Here is a 9652-nt window from a genome sequence, read left to right as displayed (position 1 = left end):
GTTGCCCCAGAAACAGGCTGTCCATTCACTTGGGTCAGTAGCTGTCTGGGGAGGTGGATGGTTGGTTCATCCACTGTCCCTGCGAATAGGGGTCTCCTAGTCTGTCACCTGTCAGCATACACATGGACGCACTGAGACACACACACCACCACACACACCCACATAGTGTCTAGCTTTTTTTTTCCTAAACCCAGAAAACTGTGATGGTCATGAAAAACAAGTAGGGATTTTAACCGTGGTTACACATACAGCCGGTTGAGGAAATGCACTTTGTTTTTCCAGAAAAGGAGGGAAACCACTGGTTATGTTAATTTTTCACTGCAATTTTATATGGTAATGTTGCATTTTATAACTTTCTTGTCTGGTTTGTTTTTGTTTTTCGTATCTATATATGCTGCTCACATCACTCTGTTATATCTCCCTGATATCTCCTATATTAATTTGCGCAGCATAAAAAACGGAAACATGACGAATCTTTTTCGCTGTTGTTTTTGCAGCCTCAGTAAGCTTAAACAATGTCTGCCTTCACATGGCTTCACACCAGGCCCACTGGCACGCTAGCACAAGATGATCCTTTCCTGAAAAAAATAGGCTGTGAAAGACCTGCTCGCTCTTTAAAAGGTAATGACACCTTCTTCTCCTGTTTCTGAATGCCTGATGAAGCATCAGTAATGCTGTCAGAAATTTAACAAACATATTGCTGTATAGACCTTATAGCCTTGATCAGCTTTTTACTTTTGCTAAAATAGTAGAAAAGTGTATTACTGTACATACAATTCGTTATTGATTAAGGATTTTTTTTAGGTGCTATAGATAGCAATGCATATTGATAGATCTCTGTTTTAATTTACAGGTCTTTTTGAAAAATGTAAACTTTGCAAATTTCATAAGCTGTTGAAGATCTTCCCCTTTTTGTGTGCACTGCTGAGGTCTAGGGCTGTCTTGTCATGGTTTAAGGATGAGGCACTTTGATAACAATTTTCCAGCTTTGCTTTACATCGGTCACTGATTCTCATACTGTACACGTTCACCTGGTGAAGTGTGTTAATGTGCCTCGCAAAAAGCCTCTGCTGGAAGATCTAAAAAAATGTAGCTGCAGAACATTGTTTCAGATCTCATAACAAATAACCTGCTGTAGTTCTCTTGAAATCACCGCACAGTATTATACCTAAAACTTGTTGTTCCCAGGCATACTCTAGGCTGTCTTCAGTCTAGACTATCCTTTTTACATGTTGATTGTTATTTTGTGGTTCTAGATTGATTTTCTATCATACAACCTGCTACATTAATAAAGTGCCAGTAATCTTGTAGTGGGAAATTAATGACTGATCTCCAAGTATGTGAAGGGTGCCAGTATTCTGATTTGTCTGTTAGTGAAATCATATTTAGCCATGTGTTTCACCATAGTGGTAATCAGAGTAAGCTTTTCTTTTGTCTGGAGTTATTTTCCTCTGTTGCCCTTACGGTCGTCTTGAGCGTCTTTAGATTTTTATCTTCTGTAGGCATGCAGTTTGTCGGCGGGTCACCTCTTTCACAAGAGTAGGACTTGGACGGACAACAAATAGTAGATTAATTTTTCAGCTAAGATGTCCTGAACTTCAAAACAAGAAATGCATTTTTAATTTAATAATTTGTGCACATCTGTAAGCTCAGGAACAGAGTCAAATTGTGAATTTCTGAATAAAATCAGAACACATACACTGCATAGCACTTTCCACCATCCATGTACAATAGAAGGATTTTTATATTAACATTACTATAATATATATGCACAATGTATTTGCAGTGAATTTTATAATATTACTTATATATGAGTTATACTTTTATGTGTATTGGATTTATATTTTAAATTACTTATGAATACATTTGTAAATATCTTTTATAACAGATGACTGAATCTGTTTTCCTTTCGTATTGAAAAATGGAATAAAAGCATACCGTTCCTCAGTGCCTAAGTAAACACACAACAGAAAAATATTAAATTCTGGGGCACCGCAGATCAGACCTGCCCCCAGTAACCCTTCTGCAAACAAATACTGAAACAATTCCCTTTTCTGTTGCAGTCTTACAGCTAAACCAAGCTCAGTCTTTCTGAGGTTTTGTCATTGTTTTTTTCTGTTCTGACTAATTTAATCTAAAAATGATCTGGAGGACATGGTGTTATTCTCTGCTGCTTTTATTAAATCTAAATGTTTGGTGGTATTTATTGTCCTGTTTTCCTGTGTTATTTGAACACCACAAATAACTAAATTGCACATGTGAAAAAGGGAGCAGTTGACTTTTGCTGGCACTTTCCTAGCCTTGCAGATAATGAAGCTCAGTTGCTCAGAATAAAGATCTTTGTTATTTAATCTCATTTTTATCTGCTTTGGAAAATAAGCCAAAAGCTAGTGTGATAACTAGGGCAAAAATTAACTTTGGTTATTTTTACATTTTTTCCAATTTTAACATTTTAGTGACACAGTCATTAAAAATAATTGGTTTACATGGTAAACAGTGTTTCTTGAACAGAGCAAACGCTAAAGTTATGTACTGCACCTGTATATAGTTTACCTTTTCTAAAAAAACCTTTCTCTTCCCTCTTTGATTTTGTTTATTCCTAAAGGGAAAAGACTTTGTTTTGTGACATTAAAAAAAGTCTAAATTATAACGTGTGTATATATATATACTCTATTACAGGTAATTGGCTTTTAATTGAAAAGCAGATATAATATTTAAGTAATTACATTTGTTTACTATTTTGTCTACATCATTTAAGCATCTTTCACATTCAGTTTGAATAAAATAAACTGTAATTATGAAAATTTAAATTATTATTATTATACCATTTGCTTTATAAAGCTGTTTCATTATATTCCATCTGATAGGGTTGTGTATAGTGTATAAACAGTTGGTGAATTACATGACATTAAAAATAATTTACATATATGATTACATCTAATTATTTTTTCTATTTTTATTTATAATGTTAGAAGGCTGATTGATTAACATCAATATAAAATACAATTAAATAAAATCTAGAATTCTGAAAGGATATTTCAGTTTCATTCGTTTTTTTTTGTATCCTTAAAAAACCCTCCAAATGTTTGCGTCTGAAGAGTGAGCAATAAATTATTTAATGCCACATGCCATTATTTTTGCAGATTTATTTAAACATAGAATCATTATAGAATATTTTTAATAACTAAACTAAAAAACTCCCACACCAAACTGTCCATTTGTAACATTACCTTATTTTCCTATGGGAATTAACTATGTCACCAGAAATATAAAAAGACCTCTATATAGTATTAAAGTGGTGAAATTTAAGCCTGGCACTAGTAAAATCCTGCTATTCCACCTAAAGCTCAAACATGTCTTGAAATCACCTTTTAGTGATAAGATTATCACTGTAAACAGGGCATTACACTGAAAAATAATCCTTCTTGGATGTACAGTATATGTAGACATGAAAACAGAACATTTCTGTTGAACTTGGATAATATAACTAACCTGAATTAAGATGAAAATACAGATTGCAAAAATGTCTTTTCAAGGTGTTTTATTTTCTCTGTTTTATCAGGCAAACTATGTCTGATAAAATGTGTTTTTAGTATGGAACTATTCTATGTAACCACAGGCAGCAATTCCATACATACATACAGTAGCGTGTGTTATGTGCTTTTATATGTTTATATATTTCTGATATTTACAGATTACAATCATTGCTTCTTTATACATTTATATTTCCATTACAAGTAAGGGAACCTATATACGTATAGTCAATGATATTTCATTTTTTCCATATATAAAAATATTTTTAATTTGTAAAAGTCATCACAAGGAACCTACTGTATGTCTGTCGGAAGAATGCAGCCTCCTTTTCGTTGTTTGCTAAGTGTGTTTGTGGGAAAGGGATGCAGTTGCCATTATTTTTTTCATCTCATGACAGATCTGCGTTCTTCATCTTCTTCTTCTCTGTATAATAATGAACAGAGAGAACAGCCTCGTTTCTGTCCCCTCGCCCTTCCATTTCATCTGCTGCTCTGATAGCCATGAATCTTGTCACTCACGTTTCTCATCAAACCTGGTCATTCGGCTCCAGAGAGGGCTAGTTAACTCCATGTGGCTGTTGGGTGCAGCCCTCTCCGTCCCTGTTGGGCCCTGAGTTTTAATCCAAAACTTTGTGTTTGTTTTTTGTTTATTTAATATGTGAGAATGAACCCATCGCAATCGGCAGGATGTCTTTCTGATGTCAAAAACTCACCTTAACTGAGCCAGAGGTGTGTGACCAAAATGACCAAAATTCAATATGGAAAAAAAACTGCAGTCTTCTCTTTAAAACTAAAATGCATCAAATGTCACTTCTTCATTTCGTACAAACAAAATCTGCGATATTTCATTTGAGAACTTGAAGTTTGAAATGCAATGCCTTGTTGCGATTGTTGCGATACCTTCTGAGTTCCTTATTCCCTGAACCTGGTCAATGAAATATATCTAAATGTTACTTCTGTGCTTGCCTTTGGAGTTAAAAGAATTTAATCTGACAATGCTGATATTTAGATTTATTTTGATTTTGGAACTGACACAAAATTTAAAACATAGTAAAACCATTTAGTTACTAAATTACTATAAACATTATAGTATAGTGAAGTACTACTTCGTTTAATCCTGTATTTTTTCAATAAATATAAAAAAGACTTTAGTTCGTAAAATAACATTTTACCTAAAAGAGCAACAGAAACTTATTCATTTACACTGATTTCCGGTTTCCCTAATACTTCACTATTTGAATATTATAATCAATTATCATTTTAGAACTGTCATAAAATATTACCTTCTGTAAACTTTCTTTAAAAAATCTTAATTACTTAATGCTATTCCAAGTATCATTGTTAAAATTCCCACTTGTAATTAACATTCAGAAGTGCTTCACAGAGAAGCAAAAGAGCTACTTTTCCTACAAATGTGTTACATCTTAATTAGACAAGTTAATATTGGAAAAACTTAACTCTTAATTGTTATTCAGTATATATATGTATAATACACACTGTTTTAAAATAAATTCATTAAGAAAATTTGTAATTAGCCACTCGAAAAGTGAACTTATAGATTGGAATTGTGATATTGCTTCTGATATTTTGGTGGTATCCGGTGCTTCTGGTGATATTAGCTTCTAGACAGTTTTTCTGACACTCATCTCTTTCCTTTGCACAGATTTTTTTTTAACAATGAAATTGTGCCATTGATCAATATTTCTGTTCAGTAGTTTTTTATTGTGGCTTTTTGTTACTTATTTTTTCTCATCTTTTCCTAACATGAAGATGTTGCTTTACATTTCCTTTTAGCTTTCTAGCATATAAAAACATGTTCATGCCTGTAATATACAGTACTTGTACTCCATGTACTGTATTTCAAATGACCCAAAAAGACCGTCATTTTAACCAAACCCAAGTTCTCTCTTGAATATGTGACACTGTTTAGTCCCCAGGGTTACAATGATGGTTGTGTTTGGGCAAGAGTGTCTGTGAGATTAGGAAGTTCAACAGGACCAGACTAGTATCTCTCCCTTTCTTATTCCTAATTCCCCATACTATCCAGAAATGACAAAAATGATGTGATAGAATGTCAGGATTTTAATCTTACATTCACGTTAATGTTTAATTTAATGTAGTATTAAGTAAAGGGACACATTATTATTGCTGTTTTATTTATTTTTTACATAATACTACTAGTGAATTGAATTGCTTTATGAAGCTGGATTAATTCTGAGCTGCAACCACAATTCATTATTTTGCCTATTGATTAAAGACATACCAATTTGAGGAAGGCTTGTTTAACACATTGAACTATAGGAAATCTGCTTGAGTGCCCAATAGATGTTGAAATAATATACTACCAATAATAATTACAACATCTTTGACAAACATAGTGAAATGTGAACATTTTATATTGCTGAGAGATTGGGTTTCATAGGTTAGGGTGTTGTATTAAGATGCAATTAAGAAAAACTATAAATTGCAGGTTTTTTTACCTAGGGTTTTAAAGTAACCCTACTTTAAAAGCCGCATCAGTGACAGATGATTGAGTGAATGACTTTATCATTCTGAGTGTGGTGAATGCGATATGCGAAAGCTGTCTTTTCTCATCTGCTTGAGCAAGTGGTTGCCACTCATTGATTTGTAAGACATCAGTCAATTAAGATATAATTTTAGTCAAATTCTGCCTCTTCGCACTGTAAGATGTTTAGCCTTTGATGGACAATAAACAGCTTTCTCTCTGCTTGTCCCTCTTGTTTCCATCCATACCTCCACCTGTGAAATTGTATTCTGGGAAGATGGATCTATTTTTTATATATTCATGGCAGCTGAAGAAGAATGGTCACCCCACCCCCCACTTAATAAGGGTGCTGCGGAGACACCAGACATCAAACTGATCTCCCCCCAGCAGCACACACACACACTCCTAGCCCTAAGACAACAAGCTGCTGGTACTGTATTTCACGTCTCCCCACGAACAGGAGAAGTGACAGGGCAGCATGTGGAACAGGGAGAGGGAGATAGAGTACAGCCCTGCCGTGTTCTGTAGATGGCAGCATCCTATTCCTGAAAAGCCTTGTTAAAGATAAAGCATTTTAAAACACTTAAAAAAAAAATGAGCAGTCTTATCGGGAGCATTCTTAACAGAAGTTTAGAAAGCGTTTGTTTTTTTGTTGGAAGCAGACAGACTTCTCTCCCAGAAAAGAAAAATACTTAAGAGCAGTCTGGTGGCCAGGAGGGAATGTGGTTTACTGTAGGTATGCGGCCTTCCATGAGATGAGTGGAGGAGCAAGTTAAATGGCATAGTGTTCTTCCACATGCTGAAGAGGAGTAAGAGCGAGCATGTTTACCAGCTTAGCCAGCTGACAGTGTTTATTTTAACTCTGGGTTAGGGGTCAGGAATCCGTAGAGACTCCCTTGGTCTAGGGCTTGTAGGCAGGCGAAATACACTAGATTAATAAAACAACAGAGAGAAAGTGAATGGACTTTTAAATTTGCAGCAGTCTGTATGAACCGGCAGACAGCACCCGATGGCTCCTGCCTCCAAGTGCTGCTAGGTTCTGAGCTCACCACGAACACTGGAGCCTATTGGCTTTGCAGTTGGAATTCCAGTTTCATTTTATCCTTTGTTTTTCAGGGTATGCTTTGACGTGGAGGGGGGGATTTAAGAGACTTCTGAGCTTGCAGCATAATTGGTTTGCCCGACCAGCTTTTGGCAATTCGAAAAGTGTTCATTTTATTCTGTTTAAACTTGCTTTTTCGGTAAGCACAAAGGGAATTTCTGACAATAATAAACTGGGGAGTTTCCTTTTAGTCCCGAAGTAAACCTTTATTAATGTATGATGGATGATTTATTGAAGACTACCCTGCAGTAGGTTTCTGTAAATACAAAACCTGCTCCTTAACCAACTAACTTAAAAATATCCCCCTCTATGAAAGCATTCGTTAATATACGCTAACTTTGAATGAAAAAGAACTGTTATTACAACCCAAATCTTTGTGGTTTGCATAAATTGGAGCTGTTTATATGAATTCAAGAAAGGCCTAAGTGTACTGTTCCTCATATTCGGCAGCACCTACAGTAGATCTGTGTGTGGATTTATTTCTTTTCTTTGTGTGAGCTGACAGGAGAATACAGTGGTGTCATAGAAGAGAGCAAACAGAAAAGTGCTTGGCTATTTGCTACATTTTGGAAAAATGAACATTCTGGAAAGGGTAGTTCAGATCACCAATTGAATTTTGTGGCAGCCTGCGCTTTAAAACCCACATCGGATTTTTTGTTGTTGTTTCTGAAGAGTCTTGTGCATGTTCTTGTCTCTCCTGCATTTCCCTCAAAAACCTATGATACCGAAATGCTTTCCAGTTCTCTCACCCCAGGGCTAATGCATGAGGCGGTATGCCTTCTTCCTTCTTACAGCCAGCTAACCTTCTCAAAGGCAGCTGAAGTCTGGAGCAGTAATGCCTATGAGCACAGAGAGAAAGAGAGAGAGGGAGATGGGGAGAGAGAGGAGTAGGAGAGGGAGGGAGTGTTCGGGTGTTTTTATTTAAAGAAAAAAAAAGCAAAGTCCTTTAGGTCCCCCTGTTCTTTGTAGAACGTTTAGCTTTGACCCTCCCTCGCTTTTACTCCCTCCCACCCCTACTGTACACCCCCTGAGCCCCCCCAGTCCTACAGATCTGCAGGATATCGTACCCGCTAGCTTTTTATATCTAGTACAGTAGTTGTGTGCTTTTTTATATATATCTACTGTATAGTGTGTGTACCCACACGGTCGCAACAGGCAAGGCAAGGAAAAAGACTTAGAGAGGGAGAGGGAGGGAGAGAGATACTGCCTAAATTGTGGAACGTATCATTTTACAAAAACATACATACACATTTGTTTAAAAAAAAAACGACCCTAATTCAGTTGAATCATTGGTTTGGTACTGGTACACTTGGTCTAAAAAATGTTAAAACAAACAAAAACAAAGCAAGAAGACTGAAGCCAACTCTGGGTAAGTTGTGATTCTTTTTCCTGCTGATTACAGAGGCTGCTGATTGATTGGTTAGCTGCTGCAGGTTATTACGGAGCGGCTTGTCACTGAGGTGGTTGATGAGGAGAGAATGATGGGTGTGGGGGGGTTGGGGGGGGGGAGAGGTTGAAGACAACTAGTGAGGCACATCAGTGTAGCTCCCAGCTCCCACTCCAGTTGTTTCCAGCCCCTGACGGCGGCTGGTGGCTGCGCTCTGCCTTTCGTTAGCGCGAGGGCTGATGAGGAGGGCCTGGGACGGCCGCTGGGTGGTGAACTCGCGCGGCAGCTGCTAGCGCGCGGCAGCCTTGTTGTGAATATGCAGATGAGGGCGCGTGCGGCGCTGGGGCTCTTCTGCGAGCGCCACGCGCCATGTTTATGTGGGCTCATGCTCTCTATAGGGTGTCTGATCCTCAACAGATTGCTGTTGTTTGGTGTGATCGGGGGCGCAGACAGGAGGGGAGGTGGTGGTGGTGGTGGTGGGGAGAGGGAGGGAGGGAATAATAGATAGAGAGATACAGTAAAGAAGGGAAAATGCGGGGCTCCAGGGCTTTTGCAGCAGTGACATGACATGATGATTGCTGTCCCCCCCCCCCACCCCCCTTAATGCGCCACGGCTTTTTTCTAGCTGATTTGCATGTCAAAGCAATGGAAGCGCTGCGCAGATTAGTATGGAGATGACATAATGATGTAATGAATTAAACGCACCCGTTTATGCGAAGCTGTGAGTGGGAGAGGGAGTGGGGGTAATGGAGAAGGGAGAGAGAAAGAGGGGGGAATGGAGCGAGAAAAATGCCAAAAAGGGCAGGAGGGCTTTGCTGGAGCTGGGGCTTCTGAGAGAAGTTTTTTTTTCTTTGTCCACCACCTTTCTGGGGAGCAAAGTTATTTAATGGAGCAGGGGTGAAGAATTCAAAGGAAAGGCTTCGCAGGGACATAGTTCGGGTCTCCGGTTTGAAGTTGTGCTGAGCCATCGGCTCGGTATTCCTTGGGGAAACTCAGCTCACATTTGATTGCCCTCCCCACCATAAACACAGCTTAATTACATTTCTAAATTGTAAAGTACAGTCTTTCATTCGGAGCCTGGCTTCATTCAAACTTGTTCGTCAGTTTTGTTATAGCACATACAG

General features: G+C 37.7%; 1 protein-coding gene across 1 annotated transcript in view; it reads left to right on the top strand.

Annotated features, from left to right (window-relative positions):
- The first annotated feature begins 517 nt into the window (after positions 1-517).
- zfhx3b (zinc finger homeobox 3b) overlaps positions 518-9652 on the top strand; it is a 371071-nt gene continuing 361936 nt past the window's right edge. Inside the window, exon 1 of the mRNA XM_088614170.1 lies at positions 518-621. The gene's annotated coding sequence lies outside the window, so the exon portion shown is untranslated. The remainder of the gene's footprint in view (positions 622-9652) is intronic.

The sequence above is a fragment of the Lepisosteus platostomus genome, chromosome 20, assembly GCF_059453375.1.
Source record: "Lepisosteus platostomus isolate fLepPlt1 chromosome 20, fLepPlt1.hap1, whole genome shotgun sequence".
In the NCBI taxonomy this organism is placed as follows: domain Eukaryota; kingdom Metazoa; phylum Chordata; class Actinopteri; order Semionotiformes; family Lepisosteidae; genus Lepisosteus; species Lepisosteus platostomus.
Note: the sequence above shows the minus strand (reverse complement) of the source record. Positions and strands in the feature narration are given on the sequence as shown.